Source organism: Thalassophryne amazonica, chromosome 9 (assembly GCF_902500255.1).
Source record: "Thalassophryne amazonica chromosome 9, fThaAma1.1, whole genome shotgun sequence".
NCBI classification, from domain to species: Eukaryota; Metazoa; Chordata; class Actinopteri; order Batrachoidiformes; family Batrachoididae; genus Thalassophryne; species Thalassophryne amazonica.
This window is the reverse complement of record NC_047111.1, coordinates 29,802,062-29,824,549: the sequence shown is the minus strand read 5'-3', so window position 1 is coordinate 29,824,549 and position 22,488 is coordinate 29,802,062. Positions and strand designations below refer to the sequence as shown.

General features: G+C 45.7%; 1 protein-coding gene and 1 long non-coding RNA gene across 7 annotated transcripts in view; one reads left to right on the top strand and one right to left on the bottom strand.

Moving 5' to 3' along the window:
- The window catches only part of dbn1 (drebrin 1), a 356,842-nt gene that overhangs the window by 268,523 nt on the left and 65,831 nt on the right, over positions 1–22,488 (bottom strand). The window lies entirely within an intron of this gene.
- On the top strand, positions 2,784–22,348 carry LOC117516957. The gene is made up of 4 exons (XR_004562599.1): positions 2,784–2,793; positions 7,475–7,484; positions 9,853–9,863; positions 22,255–22,348. It is a non-coding gene; the product is annotated as an uncharacterized LOC117516957 (long non-coding RNA).

Below are 22,488 nucleotides of genomic sequence, written 5' to 3'. Positions count from 1 at the left end.
AGATATTTTCTCCCCACCCACATCCTCCAGATGCTCCTGGGAATCTCAAGATATTCCTAAGCCATACTGACTACACATTCCCTCGACCTTGTTCTGGATCTATCCCGGAGTCTCCTCCCATTTGGACAAACTGTTTACTCCCAGCTCTTTCAGAATTCATAGATCCTCCCTTGTCTCTAAGGATGAGTCCCACCCCTACATGAAGGAAATTCATTTGTACAGCTTTGTTTGTGACCTCATTCTTTCAGTTACAACTCAAAGTTCACAACCAGCTGAAGTAAGAAACGTAGATCAACTGATAGAGTTGTATTTTGAATCAACTTCTTCTCCACGGCGCTTGTCAAGGGGCTGCTGTATACCTACGTTACTACTGCCAGGCCATAACTTAACTGTCAAAAACATGTTTTTCTCACTCCATCCTAAACAACACCATGAAGACACTTGAACTAATTCCCAATCAAGAAGGAGTAATCGACTGGTTTCTGATTTTGTCCAGCTGCTTCACACTCTGAAAGTCATCCCAGTCCACAACAATAATGATGTTTTGAAGAATTCAACTTCAACTACATCACTGCCAAAAATGAATCCAAAGACCACCAGGAGATATCCATGAAAATCAGAAAGACAAGAAAGAAAAAATACTTTGTGTTTGGCTTTTTACCAAAGGTACGGACACATGTTAAAATGAACAACTTTTAACTTCCAACAACTTTTACACTCAGTGACAGGAGGGTGGCGGTAGGTGGGAAGCTACAGGGGCGGCTACTGTACCTAAATGTAATGTACTGTACTTAAATGTTTGTTTTTGACTCTATTGTGATAGATTTTGAATGACAAATCAGCAAAAATAAAACTCTCCTCCCACTTACTTGCCTGCAAGGATATTGGCGATGTTCAAAACAGTGGTAAGCTTTCACAAAAGACACTAAGTGCAGCATTTTTTTTCTTCTGGAGGTGGCTGCATGCAGCCGCATACACCCCACTGTCATTTACAGCAATTGAAAAAAAAAGATGCTGGTGCCCACAAAAGGAGAAAGGAAGTGGAAAAAAGTTATATGGACACAGGGCCTCAGGAAATCATCCATTTTTACGTGTTCATGAAAAAGGCACTTATTTATTTTTAAATCAGAGTTGTCAAACTTCAAACTGTGTTTCAGGAAGGAAAAAAAGGACATTTGTCATGTAAACAGTGATGCTTCACTGAGGAATCCAACATTTGGTCCACAGGCTCTTGATATAGAGGTTGTAACTTTAAAGCACCTGTGTGGAGAATTTTGTGCAGAACAACTTGGAGACTAAAGGCCTAAGCAGTAGGTCACCCCTCTGGGTCTGGTCTGCTTGAAGCTTATTCTAACACCCGAGGGACTTTTCTCTTTCCACTACTGCATATATGCTTGCATTTTCATTAGTTACTTCCTCCAAACCATCAACATGTCTATTAGACCCCATTCCTACCAGGCTGCTCAAGGAAGCCCTACCATTAATTAATGCTTCGATCTTAAATATGATCAATCTGTCTTTATTAGTTGGCTATGTACCACAGGCTTTTAAGGTGGCAGTAATTAAACCATTACTTAAAAAGCCATCACTTGACCCAGCTATCTTAACTAATTATAGGCCAATCTCCAACCTTCCTTTTCTCTCAAAAATTCTTGAAAGGGTAGTTGTAAAACAGCTAACTGATCATCTGCAGAGGAATGGTCTATTTGAAGAGTTTCAGTCAGGGTTTAGAATTCATCATAGTATAGAAACAGCATTAGTGAAGGTTACAAATGATCTTCTTATGGCCTCGGACAGTGGACTCATCTCTGTGCTTGTTCTGTTAGACCTCAGTGCTGCTTTTAATAATGTTGACCATAAAATTTTACTACAGAGATTAGAGCATGCCATAGGTATTAAAGGCACTGCGCTGCGGTGGTTTGAATCATATTTATCTAATAGATTACAATTTTTTCATGTAAATGTGGAATCTTCTTCACAGACTAAGGTTAATTATGGAGTTCCACAAGGTTCTGTGCTAGGACCAATTTTATTCACTTTATACATGCGTCCCTTAGGCAGTATTATTAGACAGCATTGCTTAAATTTTCATTGTTACGCAGATGATACTCAGCTTTATCTATCCATGAAGCCAGAGGACACACACCAATTAGCTAAACTGCAGGATTGTCTTACAGACGTAAAGACATGGATGACCTCTAATTTCCTGCTTTTAAACTCAGATAAAACTGAAGTTATTGTACTTGGCCCCACAAATCTTAGAAACATGGTGTCTAACCAGATCCTTACTCTGGATGGCATTACCCTGACCTCTAGTAATACTGTGAGAAATCTTGGAGTGGAGTCATTTTTGATCAGGATATGTCATTCAATGCACATATTAAACAAATATGTAGGACTGCTTTTTTGCATTTGCGCAATATCTCTAAAATTAGAAAGGTCTTGTCTCAGAGTGATGCTGAAAAACTAATTCATGCATTTATTTCCTCTAGGCTGGACTATTGTAATTCATTATTATCAGGTTGTCCTAAAAGTTCCCTGAAAAGCCTTCAGTTAATTCAAAATGCTGCAGCTAGAGTACTGACAGGGACTAGAAGGAGAGAGCATATCTCACCCATATTGGCCTCTCTTCATTGGCTTCCTGTTAATTCTAGAATAGAATTTAAAATTCTTCTTCTTACTTATAAGGTTTTGAATAATCAGGTCCCATCTTATCTTAGGGACCTCATAGTACCATATCACCCCAATAGAGCGCTTCGCTCTCAGACTGCAGGCTTACTTGTAGTTCCTAGGGTTTGTAAGAGTAGAATGGGAGGCAGAGCCTTCAGCTTTCAGGCTCCTCTCCTCTGGAACCAGCTCCCAATTCGGATCAGGGAGACAGACACCCTCTCTACTTTTAAGATTAGGCTTAAAACTTTCCTTTTTGCTAAACACTGCTTGCGTAACACAGTTTGCCACCACTGGGCTTCCGTAGTTGGTTAAACTAGAGGACTGAAGCAGCACAGCAGCTTTACTTTGTTTCCACAGTGTTTGGAAATATATGTCTCCCGAGGCGTCAGCGCAGTTCCAACCGGCGCAGCTTTACCGAGGCCCGAGGCGTCAGCGCAGTTCCACCGGCGCGGCTTTACCGAGGCCCGAGGCGTCAGCGCACATCCACCGGCGCGGCTCACCTGAAGCCCGAGGCGTCAGCGCACATCCACCGGCGCGGCTCAACCTGAAGCCCGAGGCGTCAGCGCACAATCCACTGGCGCGGGCTCCACCTGAATCCCGAGGCGCCAGCGCACATCCACCGGCGCGGCTCAACCTGAAGCCCGAGGCGTCAGCGCACATCCACCGGCGCGGCTCCACCTGAAGCCCGAGGCGTCAGCGCAGTATCCACCGGACGCTGCTTTACCGAGGCCCGAGGCGCCAGCGCGGAGTTATCTGACCATGGGTCCGAAGAAGGCACTGACGGCGGAGGAGGGAGACGATATCAAAAAGTCCCTGGACTTTTTGTCTGAGGAAATCTCTGTTGTTAAAATGCAGCAGAAATCCATTATGGAGCTGGTGGAAGAAGTGAAGGCTCTCCAGATCCAGAATGCCGAGAAAGACCGGCGTCTGGTGTACCTGGAGAACCGTGTTGCGGAGTTGGAACAGTACACAAGGATGAACGACGTTATTATTACAGGAATTCATATTAAACCTCGATCCTCGGGCGGTGTCAGAAGACAGCGGAGGGGAGGCCAGTGAGCAGGAGGCCAGCTCAGTGGAACAACAGGTGGCTGACTTCCTGCAATCTAAAGGTATTCAAATGGACTGTAATAACATTGAAGCGTGCCACCCCCTGCCCAGGAGAGAGGATGGAGACAAGCGAGCAGTTATAATGAGGTTTGTCAACAGAAAACATAAAATGGCATTGTTAAAACAGGGACGGAAACTTAAAGGAACAAACATATTCATCAATGAACATCTGACCAAAGAAACGCAGACATCGCCAGGAAAGCTCGTTTTTAAAAAGCAGGGAAAAATTCAACAGACATGGACATCCAACTGCAAAACATTTATCAAATTGAATGGAACACCAGAACAAGCGAAGGTTATGGTAATCAGGAACATCGAGGATCTGGACAAATACGACCAATAAGGTATGAGGACACAAACACATCACAACACCATGACACAGACCAGAGGAACCTATTCATCTACTACATCATCTACATCTGGAGACAAGAAGGATATAACTCAAAGGATTTCTGATCATGGAAAAGTAGAACTCAGAACATTTAAATACACAGACCACAATGTACTGGACTTGGAGCACGATATAGACCCGGACAATAATTTCTTCTCAAATATCAATGACAGTTGTTGCTATTATACAGATGAACAGTTTAATCGGATCATTAAAACGGATAACAAATTATCAATAATCCATTTCAACAGCAGAAGTCTATATGCAAACTTTAACAACATAAAGAATATTTAAGTCAATTTAAAAAATATTTAACATAATTGCTATATCAGAAACATGGATCAATGAGATAAAGGAATGGATTTTGAACTGGATGGATATGAATTTAATTGTGTAAACAGAAGAATAAGAGTGGAGGAGGAGTGGCTGTGTATGTGGATAAGAACATGGATTATAAAATAGTAGACAATATGACAACTGTGACTGATAACTTATTAGAATGTATAACTATTGAAATATGTGAAGAAAAAAGCAAAAATGTATTAGTCAGCTGTATATATAGAGCACCAGGATCTAGTATTGAAACATTCACTGACTGTATGGGAAAAATGTTCTCAAAAACTAATCAAAAAACTGTGTTCATTTGTGGTGACTTAAATATTGATCTGCTCATCCAAATAAGCATAAAATAACAGATGAATTTATCAGTATAATGTACAGTATGAGTTTATATCCAAAAATCACCAGGCCAAGCAGAATTACATCCCATAGTGCTACCTTAATTGATAATATATTCAGCAATGATATTGAGAATAACACTGTGAGTGGATTATTAATCAATGACATTAGTGATCATCTACCAGTTTTCATTGTTTATAATAGAAACCATCAGCGGAATCAGCCAGAGGAGAAAATAAAATACAGGCGAGTGCGGACAGAGGAAAACATGAACACACTAAAGAAGGATTTACAGGAGCAAAACTGGGAAAAGGTATACAGTGAAAGTGATGTTGATAGTGCATATGAAACTTTTTTACAAATATTTACATCATTATATGATAAAAATTGTCCAATTAAACAAGACTACAGAAAACAAAAAATCCAAGCTCGACCATGGATGACGAAAGGGTTACGAAATGCATGTAATAAGAAAAATACACTTTATAGAGAATTCATAAAACTAAAGACTAAAGAGGCAGAAAATAGATATAAGAAATACAAAAATAGATTAACTAATATTATACGGGTATGTAGGAAGGAATATTATAGTAACATATTATATAATAACAAAACAATATTAAAGGAATATGGGATATATTAAATAGCATTATCAAAAATGGTAATAAAAAACAGAGTTACCCTCAGTACTTCATTGATAATAATGTCAAGAAGGAAAATAAGGATGAGGTAGTCAACGGTTTTTAATAATTTTTTGTAATATTGGACCAAGCTTGGCAGAAAAAATTCCCAATTCCCAACCTGAGGATTGGGATAATAATCTCATAGAAAGAAATCCCTGTTCAATGTTCCTCACAGCAGTGGATGGAAAAGAAATTATAGACATTGTGAATAATTGTAAATATAAAACATCTACCGATTTAAATGAAATTGATATGGTGGTGGGTAAAACCAGGTCACTGAATGGATTGTAGAACCATTAACATACATCTGTAACTTATCATTTCAAACCGGTAAATTTCCCAATCAAATGAAATAGCTAAGGTTGTGCCGCTGTATAAGACTGGGGATAGACACCACTTCACAAATTATAGACCTGTTTCTTTGCTTCCACAATTTTACAAATTATTAGAAAAGTTATTCAATAATAGATTAGACAAATTCATAAATAAACATAAATTACTTACTGATAGTCAATATGGATTCAGAGCACATAGTTCAACATCACTTGCATTAATAGAATCAGTTGAGGAGATTACAAATGCCATAGACCACAAATTACATTCAGTTGGAATATTTATAGACCTTAAAAAGGCTTTTGATACAATCAATCATGACATATTAATCAGTAAACTTGAACAGTATGGGATTAGGGGGTTGGTGTTGCACTGGGTGAGAAGCTACTTAAGTAACAGAAAACAGTTTGTGAAGTTGGGGGAATATACATCATCATGCTTGGACAATGCTTGTGGCGTCCCACAGGGGTCAGTATTGAGTCCACAACTGTTTCTAAATAAATAAATAAATTAGAAACTGTTTCTAAATAAATATTGTCAATGTTTCCAAAATATTAAAATTAGTATTATTTGCAGACACAAGCATTTTTTGTTCAGGGGGGGATTTGCAGGAGTTACTGAGGAGGATCAGTATAGAAATGGGAAAATTGAAAATATGGTTTGACAGAAACAAATTATCATTAAACTTAAGTAAAACAAAATACATGTTATTTGGCTATTGTAATACAGACATACAGGTTCAGTACAAGTCGAGGGGGTAGATATTGAAAGGGTACATGAAAATAAGTTTCTGGGGGTGATAATAGATGATAAGATAAACTGGAAGACTCATATAAAACATATACAAAGTAAACTGTCAAGAAGCATTTCAGTTCTAAACAAAGCGAACCATATTCTGGACCACAACTCACTCCGCATTCTTTACTGCTCACTGGTTTTACCATATTTACAGTACTGTGCAGAGGTATGGGGTAATACTTATAAAGGTACAACACAATCACTATCAGTAATGCAGAAAAGAGCTATAAGAATTATTCATAATACTGGCTATAGAGATCATACAAATCCACTATTTTTACAATCCAAATTCTTAAAATTCACAGACTTGGTTCATTTTCAAACAGTACAAATCGTGTATAAAGCAATAAACAATTTACTTCCAGCAAATATTAAAAATATGTTTTTTAACAGATCAGGGGATTGCAGTCTGAGGGGGAAATTTAATTTAAAGCATCAGTGGGCACGAACAACATTAAAAGGTTTCTGTATTTTCTGTCTGTGGGGTGAGGATGTGGAACAGATTGGGAGTGGGGCTCAAGCAATGTCCAAGCATGAACCAGTTCAAACAGCGGTACAAAAATATGTTTTTTTTTCTAGGTATAGGGAGGAGGAAGGGTAATGAGGGTTAGGGTGTTTTTGTTTTTTGCTTCGGCTTGTAAATATATAGTATTTTGTATGTAAGTAGGTATGTGTAGGTGTATATTTATGTTTGTGTATATATATGTGTATATGTATATATATATGTATATATGTGTGTATATGTATGTATATATGTGTGTATGTATGTTGATATATATATATATATATTGATATCAGTTTAGGTGTGTAGGAATCTATGTGTATATGTGGCAAAGGGTATTACTGGTTGTGGGGAAGAAGGGGTAGAGATAAATAAGCTGATGCTTCACCCTACACCTTTTCGGACATGTTGGGTACACAGTAGGAACTTTTTTGTTGTTGTCTTTACTGATCTATCTTGTAATTGTTGTTGTATCAAATGTTCGAAATAAACAGTTTTCATAAAGCTTATAGTTAGGGCTGGATCAGGTGACCCTGAACCATCCCTTAGTTATGCTGCTATAGACTTAGACTGCTGGGGGGTTCCCATGATGCACTGAGTGTTTCTTTCTCTTTTTGCTCTGTATGCACCACTCTGCATTTAATCATTAGTGACTGATCTCTGCTCCCCTCCACAGCATGTCTTTTTCCTGGTTCTCTCCCTCAGCCCCAACCAGTCCCAGCAGAAGACTGCCCCTCCCTGAGCCTGGTTCTGCTGGAGGTTTCTTCCTGTTAAAAGGGGGTTTTTCCTTCCCACTGTCGCCAAGTGCTTGCTCACAGGGGGTCGTTTTGACAGTTGGGGTTTTTCCGTAATTATTGTATGGCTTTGCCTTGCGGTGTGAAGCGCCTTGGGGCAGCTGTTTGTTGTGATTTGGCGCTATATAAATGAAATTGATTTGATTTGATTTTTTTTTTTTTATTTGTTTTGTTTTTTTGTCTCTATTGTGATAGAGTTTAATGACAAATCAACAAAAATAAATCTCTCTTCTCACTTACTTGCAAAGGTACTAGGAAGTTTCAACTTAAAAGTGCTTAGAGTGGCCAAAAGATATTTTCATATTTTATGCTGGTTGACAGCTAAAAAGAGCACTCAGGTCAGGTCACATCAGGGATCATGATGCCAAGTGTCACAGTATCCACTACACATCATAACCACCTCGGGTACTGAATGGCAACTGGTCAGGCAGACAACCAGTTTATTCTCAATACACAAACATAACATTTATCTGCTGCTGCCAGGTGAAACATTGGCAGATCCTTGGTCCATCCCAAAAGGTCCTCGACACTAAGGCAACGGAGTGTGTGCTGAATCACACAGAGAACTGTGCCAGATGACCAACATATCTCACAATGCAAGTGATACTCCTCATCTTACTCTCCCCTCAGTAACTGCTCGTTTGACACAAAGTAATTCCAGTGGTACCCAAGGATGCTTCAAAGAGACCTTGTACCAAAGACACTGCCTTAGGTCACGGGTTAGCATCAAAGTCTCACAACGAAACAGTAAATCACGAAGCACCAGGAAACTAAAGACTTGGACCTTCACTCTCCTGTAAAAATGTCACTTTGAGATATCCGACTACAGCCATCATGTAACCTATGCATCTACTCGGTGAATCAATGGATATCCAGTACTTCACGATCTTTTCTTCACACTGGCTCAGCTCTTGTCTTGCACTTTAATGTACCCATAGCTGTCACTAAATTACATTAAATTCTCTTTCTGTCCCTGTTTCTGTAATTCAAAGCATTTCTCCCTCTGAATTCCTCTTTCAGCTTGAATTTGCAGAAAAACAGAGCATTTTGTAACGGCGTGAAGCTCTCAGGCCTCGAGACGGAGAAACAGCAGCCAGCGGGTTAGCTGAACCCCGTCAGCTCCCAGATGGCCTGAGAAGAAGGATGTGTTAAGTGTGAAAGGAGGAAGCAGGCTGAAAGGAAAGCAGAGGGAGATGATCTGCCCCTAGAAATCTGCCCCAGAATTTCTCTGATATACATATCTATGTGCTTTGGAGTGCTGTTATTCCCAAATCCAGGCTGATTGTTGCACAGGGACAAAGCAGACCACCAACTGCTTGGAACCACAAAAAGACAAAGACACAACCAGGTAGATAAATATTACCTGGTTCTTTTCATTTCCTCTTTTATATTTTATGTCAAAGTTTACAATAGAAACAAAGGAATTTCAGATTATCTTGAAAATTAGTTCAAGGCCACCATGGCACAATAAGATTGGAAAGTGGAAATGCCAGATTTCATGAGACACTGCAGTTAAAGGTGTTAATTACACTCAACAAAAATATAAACGCAACACTTTTGGTTTGCTCCCATTTTGTATGAGATGAACTCAAAGATCTAAAACTTTTTCCACATACACAATATCACCATTTCCCTCAAATATTGTTCACAAACCAGTCTAAATCTGTGATAGTGAGCACTTCTCCTTTGCTGAGATAATCCATCCCACCTCACAGGTGTGCCATATCAAGATGCTGATTAGACACCATGATTAGTGCACAGGTGTGCCTTAGACTGCCCACAATAAAAGGCCACTCTGAAAGGTGCAGTTTTATCACACAGCACAATGCCACAGATGTTGCAAGATTTGAGGGAGCGTGTAATTGGTATGCTGACAGCAGGAATGTCAACCAGAGCTGTTGCTCGTGTATTGAATGTTCATTTCTCTACCATAAGCCGTCTCCAAAGGCGTTTCAGAGAATTTGGCAGTACATCCAACCAGCCTCACAACCGCAGACCACGTGTAACCACACCAGCCCAGGACCTCCACATCCAGCATGTTCACCTCCAAGATCGTCTGAGAGCAGCCACTCGGACAGATGCTGAAACAATCGGTTTGCATAACCAAAGAATTTCTGCACAAACTGTCAGAAACCATCTTAGGGAAGCTCATCTGCATGCTCGTCGTCCTCATCGGGGTCTCGACCTGACTCCAGTTCATCATCGCAACTTCGCACAGCCATTGAAGAGGAGTGGACCAACATTCCACAGGCCACAATTGACAACCTGATCAACTCTATGCAAAGGAGATGTGTTGCACTGCATGAGGCAAATGGTGGTCACACCAGATACTGACTGGTATCCCCCCCAGTGAAACAAAACTGCACCTTTCAGAGTGGCCTTTTATTGTGGACAGTCTAAGGCACACCTGTGCACTAATCATGGTGTCTAATCAGCATCTTGGTATGGCACACCTGTGAGGTGGGATGGATTATCTCAGCAAAGGAGAAGTGCTCACTATCACAGATTTAGACTGGTTTGTGAACAATATTTGAGGGAAATGGTGATATTGTGTATGTGGAAAAAGTTTTAGATTTTTGAGTTCATCTCATACAAAATGGGAGCAAAACCAAAAGTGTTGCGTTTATATTTTTGTTGAGTGTATATAACATTGGTGGTATGATGTCAAAATGTCAACAGGTCATTTTTCTGACAAACTGCTCAAATTCAGCCTGCTAAAGCAGAACAATGTTAGTATACGAGGTCTGTCCATAAAGTATAGGTCCTTTTTATTTTTTTCAAAAACTATATGGATTTCATTCATATGTTTTTACGTCAGACATGCTTGAACCCTCGTGCGCATGCGTGAGTTTTTCCACGCCTGTCGGTGACGTCATTCGCCTGTGAGCACTCCTTGTGGGAGGAGTCGTCCAGCCCCTCGTCAGAATTCCTTTGTCTGAGAAGTTGCTGAGAGACTGGCGCTTTGTTTGATCAAAATTTTTTCTAAACCTGTGAGACACATCGAAGTGGACACGGTTCGAAAAATTAAGCTGGTTTTCAGTGAAAATTTTAACGGCTGATGACAGATTTTGAGGTGATACTGTCGCTTTAAGGACTTCCCACGGTGCGAGACGTCGCGCAGCGCTCTCAGGCGCTGTCGTCAGCCTGTTTCAAGCTGAAAACCTCCACATTTAAGGCTCTATTGATCCAGGACGTCGTGAGAGAACAGAGAAGTTTCAGAAGAAGTCAGTTTCAGCATTTTATCCGGATATTCCACTGTTAAAGGAGATTTTTTTAATGAAAGACGTGCGGGCGGATTGCAGCGTCGGCTCGCAGCCGCCGCGACGCTCCGCCACAGGAAAAACACCTCCGTTGGAAGCCTTAAGGACAAGTTGGAACATGTCCAGCTGTTAAACAATTTCTCATATACTCACTCCACTGAAAGCCATCAAAAGCCGCCTGGATTTTACAAATGGTTATCAACACGGAGGTGTTTTTCCTGTGCCGCTGCACCGCGCCTGCTGCATCCCGACGCGCAGACCTGTCCGCACGTCTTTCATTAAAAAAATCTCCTTTAACAGTGGAATATCCGGATAAAATGCTGAAACCGACTTCTTCTGAAACGTCTCTGTTCTCTCATGACATCCTGGATCAATAGAGCCTGAAATGTGGAGGTTTTCAGCTTGAAACAGGCTGACGACGGCGCCTGAGAGTGCTGCGAGACGTCTCGCACCGTGGAAAGTCCTTAAAGCGACAGTATCACCTCAAAATCTCTCATCAGCCGTTAAAATTTTCACTGAAAACCATCTTAATTTTTCAAACCGTGTCCACTTCGATGTGTCTCACAGGATTAGAAAAAATTTTGATCAAACAAAGCGCCAGTCTCTCAGCAACTTCTCAGACAAAGGAATTCCAACAAGGGGCTGGACGACTCCTCCCACAAGGAGTGCTCACAGGCGAATGACGTCACTGACAGGCGTGGAAAAACTCATGCATGCGCACGAGGGTTCAAGCATGTCTGACGTAAAAAAATATGAATGAAATCCATGTAGTTTTTGAAAAAAATAAAAAGGACCTATACTTTATGGACAGACCTCGTACGAGACGTTCCAGGGCTGTGATGGCATGTCATCATCACGGACACCATCCTGGACCCTGTCATGTTTCCCAAAGTAAGGACAAGTTGAGCTTCCGGGATCCAAACCAAGTGGCGGTTTGAGATGACATATCAAGCCGCGGCAGTGAGCACTTGCATATCCTCATTTGTCGTGGCAGTTTCATTTCTCTGTTGGAGCACACTGCTCTCAGTGCACTCAAATGTCTGTGGTCTAATCCCGGCTCTGCACTGGCGTGTGTTTAAAGTTCATCTGAGGGAGGGAGATGGAGGATGATCTAAAGACAGAGCAGGTCAGACTGCTGCAAACGATCACAGAGTAAGTTTGTTGCTCAGTAAGATTCCAGACAGACTGCAGGAACTCGGAGGAGGCGGTGCCCTCTTCCCTCGATTCCTCCACTCCTCCAGCCATACCAGCAGCTGAAGAGTTCAACCGTGCAGCGACCTTTAACCATGAAACTCTGACCAGCTCCTTTTGTCATCTGTCAATCTCATGTCACTCCTGAAACCATCCATCCATCCATCCATTTTCTTCCCTTTTATCCGGAGTCGGGTCGCGGGGCCAGCAGCTCAAGCAAAGCCGCCCAGACCTCCCGATCCACACACACCTCTCCCAGCTCCTCCGGGGGAACCCCAAGGCATTCCCAAGCCAGCCGAGAGATGTAGTCCCTCCAGCGTGTCCTGGGTCTTCCCTGGGGCCTCCTCCCAATGGGACGTGCATGGAACACCTCTCCAGCGAGGCGTCCAGGGGGCATCCGGAAAAGATGCCCAAGCCACCTCAACTGACTCCTTTCGACGTGGAGGAGCAGCGGCTCGACTCCGAGCTCCTCCCGAGTGACCGAGCTCCTCACCCTTGTTGTGTGGGCCGCCCAAAGAGGAGGTACTGCTGGCCCATTGCCAGAGGGCGCCCTGCCTGTAGGCGGGCTTCAGGCACCAGAGGGCGCAGTTGCCGCCAGGAACTGGAATTGACAGCTGTCACTCATCACCTTCATCACACCTCACCCATAAAGGCCGGGAGAAGACACCACATCTCTGCCAAGAAATCGTCTAAACCGTTCAGGTAGACACTCAGCCATATTATTGATTCAGCTAAGTTAAGTTTATAACTTTATAATTGACCGTAGTACTGAATTGTATCTGTATCCGTTGTGCACATTTTACAACATTAAATTGTTACTTCGTATTTCCATTGACCATTCATTTACGCCCCCTGTTGTGTGTCCGTGTCATCACACTTTTCACAACAGGATTTCTCGGCCAACGTCATGGATCCCGAGGGGAGTCTACCATCAGGTGAACCACCAATGGAAACACAAGGTGCACAGGGGCCAGCAGGAGGCGTATTAGGTGAGCTACAGCACATCTTAACCGCCTTCACTGCTCGTTTGGATTTGGTACCCAAGCAGAACGTTATCCTCAATTGGAGGATGGAGGCTCTCACCGCTCAGGTGGAAGCGCACGCGCAGGGCGCTGCTGCGGCACCTCCTCCGGCTGCCCGAGTGCCAGATACAGATATTCCAGTGGTTGTTCAATGAACCCCCCCCCCGTCCCCTGAAGCATACATAAGCCCCCCGGAGCCGTACGGGGGTTGTGTCAAGACGTGCGCAGACTTTTTAATGCAGTGTTCGCTCGTCTTTTCACAGCGTCCTGTTATGTACGCGTCTGATGCTAGCAGGGTAGCTTATGTGATAAACCTGCTTCGAGGAGAGGCACGCGCCTGGGCTACGGCGCTCTGGGAGCAGAATTCACGGCTCCTAACAACATATACTGGGTTTGTGCAGGAATTCAAACAGGTGTTTGATCACCCCAATAGAGGCGAGACCGCTTCGAATGTGCTGCTGTCGATGAGACAGGGGTGTTGGAGAGCAGCCGAATATGCAGTCAACTTCCGCATCGCGGCTGCGAGGTCCGGCTGGAATAATGTTGCACTCCGCGCCGCCTTCGTAAACGGACTGTCTCCGGTCCTGAAGGAGCATCTGCTGGCGAAGGATGAACCGCGGGATTTCGATGGGCTTGTTGATCTGGTTATACGGTTAGACAACCAATTGGAGGAACATCGTCGGGAGCGAGGCGAAGGGTGTGGCCGGGCACGAGTCGTCCCTCTCTCTTCCGGGTCCGAAAGAGTGCCGCCGTCCCCCCGCTCCACTGCCAGAGAGCTCCGTGTGGCAACAGCTCCCCCTGCTGATGAGGCTATGGACACGAGCAGGGCTAAAGTAAAATCAGAAAACAGACAACGGAGGCTGGCCCGCGGGGAATGCTTTTTCTGTGGCTCGAGTGAGCACATACAGAAGAATTGCACCAAGCGGTTAAACTACAATGCCCGCCCTTAGAGACTGGGCTAAGGGTGGGTCATAACAATCACAAGGGGAAGCCAGAAAATCTGCACGCATCCCAGTGACGATCCTGAGTGGGGATCTCACCCTTCATGCCCCAGCACTGATGGACACGGGGTCGGAGGGGAATCTGCTGGATAGCAGATGGGCAAGGGAGGTTGGGCTCCCTCTAGTGGCCTTACCGTCACCTTTGTCGGTTCGGGCACTAGATGGCACCCTTCTCCCATTAATCACACACCAGACACAGCCAGTGACATTGGTCGTGTCTGGGAATCACAGGGAGGAGATTGTGTTTTTTGTAACACCGTCTACCTCACGGGTGATTTTTGGTTATCCATGGATGTTAAAGCACAATCCCCGCATTGACTGGCCGTCTGTGGTTGTAACGCAGTGGAGCGAAACATGCCACCGGGAGTGTTTAGGATCCTCGGTTCCACCCAGTGTAATAGCTAAGGAGGAGGTTCAAGTCCCCCCCAATCTCGCGGCGGTGCCAGCTGAGTACCACGATCTTGCTGACGTCTTCAGCAAGGATCTGGTGCTCACGCTGCCCCCGGACCGTCCGTACGATTGTGCCATTGGTTTGGTACCGGGCGCTGAGTACCCATCCAGCAGGTTGTACAACCTCTCACGTCCGGAACGCGAATCAATGGAGACCTACATCCGGGACTCCCTAGCTGCCGGGTTGATCCGGAATTCCACATCCCCGATGGGGGCTGGTTTCTTTTTTGTGGGCAAGAAGGACGGCAGACTCCGTCCATGCATTGATTACAGAGCGCTGAACGAGATCATGGTTCGAAACCGATACCCGTTACCTCTGCTGGATTCAGTGTTCAGGCCCCTGCATGGAGCCCAAATCTTCACAAAGTTGGATCTTAGAAATGCGTATCATCTGGTTAGGATCCGGAAGGGAGACGAGTGGAAGACAGCATTTAACACCCCCTTAGGTCATTTTGAGTACCTGGTCATGCCGTTCGGTCTCACCAATGCGCCCGCGACGTTCCAAGCTTTGGTTAATGACGTCTTGTGGGACTTCCTGCATCGGTTCGTCTTCGTATATCTTGACGATATTCTCATCTTCTCCCCGGATCCTGAGACCCATGTTAAGCATGTACGTCAGGTCCTGCAGCGGTTGTTGGAGAACCGGCTGTTCGTGAAGGGCGAGAAGTGTGAATTCCACCGCACTTCTTTGTCCTTCCTGGGGTTCATTATCTCCTCCAACTCCGTCGCCCCTGATCCGGCCAAGGTTGCAGCGGTGAGAGATTGGCCCCAACCAACAAGCCATAGGAAACTGCAACAGTTCCTCGGTTTTGCAAATTTCTATCGGAGGTTCATTAAGGGCTACAGTCAGGTTGTTAGCCCCCTGACAGCCCTGACCTCCACTAAAGTCCCTTTCACCTGGTCGGATCGGTGCAAAGCCGCGTTTAAGGAGTTAAAACGTGGGTTCTCGACTGCACCAGTTCTGGTGCAGCCTGACCCTGATCGCCAGTTTATTGTCGAAGTGGATGCCTCTGACTCAGGGATAGGAGCCGTGCTGTCCCAGAGTGGGGAGTCCGATAAGGTTCTCCATCCTTGTGCCTATTATTCCAGCAGGTTGGCACCGGCTGAAAGGAACTATGATGTCGGCAATTGGGAACTTCTGGCGGTGAAAGAGGCTCTTGAGGAGTGGAGACACCTTCTGGAGGGAGCCACGGTTCCCTTCACAGTTTTCACGGACCATTGGAACCTGGAATACATCCGGACCGCTAAGCGTCTGAACCCCAGGCAAGCCCGTTGGTCACTGTTCTTCGGTCGGTTTGACTTCCAGATCACGTATCACCCTGGGACCAAGAACCAATGGTCCGATGCACTGTCCCAGGTGCATGAAGAGGAGGTCAAGCCAGAGCTGTCGGGTCCACCGGACACCATCATCCCCGAGTCCACTGTCGTCGCAACCCTCCCCTGGGACGTGGAGAAGACCATCCGGGAGGCCCTGATTCAACACCCGGACCCCGGAGATGGACCTGAAAACAGGCTATACGTCCCACCAGAGGCCAGGGCTGCAGTCTTGGACTTCTGTCACGGTTCCAAGCTCTCCTGTCACCCAGGGGTGCAAAGAACCGTGGCAGTGGTCCGGCAGCGCTTCTGGTGGGCGTCACTGGAAACCAACGTCCGGGAGTACGTCCAGGCCTGCACCACCTGCGCCAGGGGCAAGGCCGAACATAGAAAGGCCCCAGGAATCCTCCAGCCGCTGCCAGTGCCTCGTCGCCCCTGGTCCCATATAGGCCTGGACTTCATCACGGGTCTCCCTGCGTCCCAGGGAATGACAACCATCCTGACGATAGTGGACCGGTTCTCCAAGGCGGCCCACTTCATGGCCCTCCCGAAGCTCCCGACGGCCCAGGAGACAGCAGACCTCCTGGTCCACCACGTCGTGCGTCTGCATGGTATCCCCACGAACATAGTCTCGGATCGTGGTCCCCAGTTCTCCTCGCAAGTCTGGAGGAGTTTTTGTAGGGAACTTGGGGCCACCGTGAGCCTCTCGTCCGGGTACCACCCTCAGACCAATGGACAGGCAGAGCGGGCGAATCAAGATCTGGAGCAGGCCCTACGGTCTGTAACTACCACGCACCCGACGGCTTGGAGTCAACATCTGGTCTGGATCGAGTACGCCCATAACAGTCAGATCTCCTCGGCTACCGGCCTCTCCCCCTTTGAGGCATGTTTGGGGTATCAGCCCCCATTGTTCCCAGCCACAGAGGGAAAGGTCGAGGTCCCCTCGGTCCAGGCCCACCTCAGGAGGTGCCGACGGGTGTGGCGCACAGCCCGCTCTGCCCCGCTGAAAGCCCAGATGAGGGCTAAGGACCATGCAAACCGCCGGCGTACCCCGGCTCCTGCATACCAGCCCGGGCAGGAGGTATGGCTGTCAACCAAGGACATCCCTCTGCAGGTCGAGTCACAAAAACTGAAGGACAGATACATTGGACAGTTCACAATCACCAAAGTCCTCAGTCCGGCGGATGTATCCGCAGTGAAGCTGGCAGCCTCAGCTTCACTGCGGATACATCCAGTCTTCCACGTGTCCAGGATCAAGCCTTGTCACTCCTCCACCCTCTGCACTCCCGGACCAGCGCCGCCTCCTGTCCGTATCATCGATAGAGAGCCTGCGTGGACCGTCCGCAGGCTCCTGGACGTTCATCGACGGGGCCGGGGATTCCAATATCTGGTGGACTGGGAGGGGTACGGACCCGAGGAATGCTCCTGGGTAAAGCGGAGCTTCATCCTGGACCCAGCCCTCCTGGCCGACTTCTATGACCGTCACCCCGACAAGCCGGGTTGGGCGCCAGGAGGCGCCTGTTGAGGGGGGGGGTCCTGTTGTGTGGGCCGCCCGAAGAGGAGGTACTGCTGGCCCATCGCCAGAGGGCACCCTGCCTGTAGGCGGGCTTCAGGCACCAGAGGGCGCAGTCGCCGCCAGGAACTGGAATTGACAGCTGTCACTCATCACCTTCATCACACCTCACCCATAAAGGCCGGGAGAAGACACCACATCTCTGCCAAGAAATCGTCTAAACCGTTCAGGTAGACACTCAGCCATATTATTGATTCAGCTAAGTTAAGTTGTGACGTCTTTCACATCTGTGCTGGTAGCTATTGTACCTTTTGAGTTTGCAGCTTCTCCACTGACAGCCGAGTTGGAGGGAGTGGTAAGAGTTGGCGTTCTCCACTCTTCACTCTTACACTTGTTTAGTGGAGTCTGGACGGATAACCCGAGGAAGTATGGAGATAAGGAGGTGGTGTTTTCTCCCTCCACCAGGAATAATCAGCTGACTGTTTTACTGGGTGTGTGCACACACACCCACTCTTGACTGTTTCTGTTTCCTGCCAGCAGTACCCGATCTGACAGCTGGAGACGGTGGCCACCTGGGGACTCAGGACTTGGCGGCTCCGGAGTGTTCCAGATCCGTTGGCGGTGGAAATCGTGTGGGTCCCGACTCTTCTCTGGACGGGCGTCTCCTATCCTCGAACCTGCCCACATGACACCAACTTTATAATTGACCGTAGTATTGAATTGTATCTGTATCCGTTGTGCACATTTCACAACATTAAATTGTTACTTCGTATTTCCACTGACCATTCATTTACGCCCCCTGTTGTGGGTCCGTGTCATCACACTTTTCACAACAACCCTATCTCTAAGGGAGCGCCCAGCCACCCTGCAGAGGAAACTCATCTCGGCCGCTTGTACTTGCGATCTCATTCTTTCGGTCATGAGCCAAATCTCATGGCCATAGGTGAGGATCGGAACGTAGATCGATCGGTAAATCAAGAGCTTTGCCCCCCTACTCAGCTCTCTCTTCACCACGATGGTCCGATACAGCGACCGCATCACTGCAGATGTTGCACCGATCCGTCTATCGATCTCACGTTCCATCCGTCCCTCACTCGTGAACAAGACCCCGAGATACTTAAACTCCTCCACTTGAGGCAAGGACACTCCACCGACCTGAAGAGGGCAAAGCACCTTTTTACGGTCGAGAACCATGGCCTCGGATTTGGAGGTGCTGATCTTCATCCCGGACGCTTCACACTCAGCTGCAAACTGCCCCAGTGCATGCTGAAGGTCCTGATTTGATGAAGCCAACAGAATCACATCATCTGCAAACAGCAGAGTCGAGATTCTGTGGTTCCCAAACCAGACCCCCTCTACACCCTGGCTGCGCCTAGAAATTCTGTCCATAAAAATAATGAACAGAACCGGTGACAAAGGGCAGCCCTGGCAGAGGCCAACGTGCACTGGAAACAGGTTTGACTTACTACCGGCAATGCGAACCAAGCTCCTGCTGCGGTTGTACAGGGACCGGATAGCCCTTAGCAAAGGACCCCGGACCCCGTACTCCCGGAGCACCCCCCACAGGGTGCCCCAAGGGACACGGTCGAAAGCCTTCTCCAGATCCACAAAACACGTGGACTGGTTGGGCGAACTCCCATGAACCCTCGAGCACCTGATGGAGTGTGTAGAGCTGGTCCAGCGTGCCGCGACCTTGACGAAAACCACACTGCTCCTCCTGAATCCGAGGTTCGACCATCGGTCGAATTCTCCTCCTGAAACCAACTGGGATTACGAGGGCTGTCAATAAAGTTACGGTCCTTTTTATTTTTTTCAAAAACTATATGGATTTCATTCATATGTTTTTACGTCAGACATGCTTGAACCCTCGTGCGCATGCTTGAGTTTTTCCACGCCTGTCGGTGACGTCATTCGCCTGTGAGCACTCCTTGTGGGAGGAGTCGTCCAGCCCCTCTTCGGAATTCCTTTGTCTGAGAAGTTGCTGAGAGACTGGCGCTTTGTTTGATCAAAATTTTTTCTAAACCTGTGAGACACATCGAAGTGGACACGGTTCGAAAAATTAAGCTGGTTTTCAGTGAAAAGTTTAACGGCTGATGAGAGATTTTGAGGTGATTCTGTCGCTTTAAGGACTTCCCATGGTGCAAGACGTCGCTCAGCGCTCTCAGCCGCCGTCGTCAGCCTGTTCAAGCTGAAAACCTCCACATTTCAGGTTCTATTGATCCAGGACGTCGTGAGAGAACAGAGAAGTTTCAGAAGAAGTCGGTTTCAGCATTTTATCCGGATATTCCACTGTTAAAGGAGATTTTTTTAATGAAAGACGTGCGGACGGGTCCGCGCGTCGGGACGCAGCCGATGCGACGCTCTGCCACAGGAAAAACACCTCTGTTGAAAGCCTTAAGGACAAGTTGGAACATGTCCTGCCTGTTAAACAATTTCTCATATACTCACTCCACTGAAAGCCATCAAAAGCCGCCTGGATTTTACAAATGGTTATCAACACGGAGGTGTTTTTCCTGTGCCGCCGCACCGCGTCGGCTGCGTCCCGACGCGCGGATCCATCCGCACGTCTTTCATTAAAAAAATCCCCTTTAACAGTGGAATATCCGGATAAAATGCTGAAACCAACTTCTTCTGAAACTTCTCTGTTCTCTCACGACGTCCTGGATCAATAGAGCCTGAAATGTGGAGGTTTTCAGCTTGAACAGGCTGACGACGGCGGCCGAGAGCGGAGCGATGTCTCGCACTGTGGGAAGTCCTTAAAGCGACAGAATCACCTCAAAATCTCTCATCAGCCGTTAAAATTTTCACTGAAAACCAGCTTAATTTTTCGAACCATGTCCACTTCGATGTGTCTCACAGGTTTAGAAAAAATTTTGATCAAACAAAGCGCCAGTCTCTCAGCAACTTCTCAGACAAAGGAATTCCGACGAGGGGCTGGACGACTCCTCCCACAAGGAGTGCTCACAGGCGAATGACGTCACCGACAGGCGTGGAAAAACTCACGCATGCGCACGAGGGTTCAAGCATGTCTGACGTAAAAACATATGAATGAAATCCATATAGTTTTTGAAAAAAATAAAAAGGACCGTTACTTTATTGACAGCCCTCGTATATCCCTTCATTCAATTCTTATTCTTCTAATCATTGTTTCAATGACAGCAGCAGCAGAAATGTATGAACCTCCCTCATATAACAATTTAACAGAAAAATGATCTTCAACAGAGAGAGAAATACAGCCCCACACACAGAGACCCCATGAAGTTAAAAAATTTAACATCCATGATGCACGTCCCTTTTAATAATTCCGCTGTAATGGTGATTTGTCAGTTCAGTTATTTTGTTTCGTTCAATAAGAAGTTACAGTTTTGTATCAATTCCACTGTTTGAAAAAAATTCCAGTGGCATTTGGAAGCAAAGGATGTGTATGTGTGTTGGGGGGACTTGACAATATTCTCATCTACAGCCGGGGGGTCTTGCAGAAAAAGTGTGGGGAGCCACTGTTTTCGAGCATTACTAACTTTAAATTCCAAATGTAATCCAACTGTCTACAGGAGTAAACCCTGCATTTTCTCCTAACTGGAGCTGGGCCAGGCCAAAAACCAATCAGATAGCGCCTATTTAATCACGTAAGGCTTTTGAACCAATAAGCCACAAGCAGAGGTGGGCAATTCTGACTTTAGTGAGTAAAAGTCCAACCAAATATTTGTTCCATCCACCCTCTAAACCAGCTGATTCTAATTAGCTGAACTCTTGAGGCAGGTAGATGAGCTAATCAGTGAACTCACCTGTTTTAGGTAAGAGGTAAACTTTGATGGTCTCAGATGAAGCCCTACCAGAAGAAGAAAAAGTTGCAGTTCCTTGACTGGCCACTTGAGGCTAGCTCCAAAAAAGAGCAACTTCCCATTCAACTGTATGTTAAAATGTCCATCTTTAGAGCAGAAATACACATTTACAGCCTGTTACAAAAAAAGGACTCCGGATAAAGAGGAAGAAAATGGATGGATGGATGGATGGATAGTTTCCTCCTCCACGACAACTGGGGAAGAATTTGTTCTTACTTCTTAGTTCAAGTGTTCAATGTGTTAAGCCACACAATTCTGTATAATTAGGGTGTGGCCACTCTGAGTGACAGCTGATGACCAACACCTGGTATCATACGACTTGTTTGGTGAAATGGCCTAACAGATCATCTAGGCCATCCCAACTGCAATAGTCACACAAAGATAAATTTTAGTTGTATTTGACGTACTATGCTAAGGCTTTAGCATTTTCAGCAGATATCGGTAGCCTGATTCCTTAGATGCCTTTAATGTACAATTACTGAGAAAATAAACAGCTCATAATTTTTTATGCCCACACAAAAGCTAACGGTTATGAGAGCCACTGGGCAGTCCTCATTATATAATAGACACCCAAACTGAGGTTAGCTTGTTAGCTTAACTGGTTAAGAGTCAAAGAAAGGGTTGTGTTCGGACTTCTTTCATTACACACTGATCCACCCACGCTCCACCACGTTATGCATTAGTGAGTTCATCGTGATGTAGCCAACATGGCAACGCCCAGACATGGGCTTCATATCGGCTGTTCCAGGTCTCTATAGAAAATCTATGGGTGGCGTCACACAGCCTTTGTCCAGTATATATACAGTCTATGGTTTTAGGTACACAGGTAGAAACAATACATGGCAATAAGCCGAGTCACCCACCTCTGACAGATAAAGTAAGAATAATATCTAGATTTCTATAATATTTACAGAAATAATTTGCTAATTATAATGT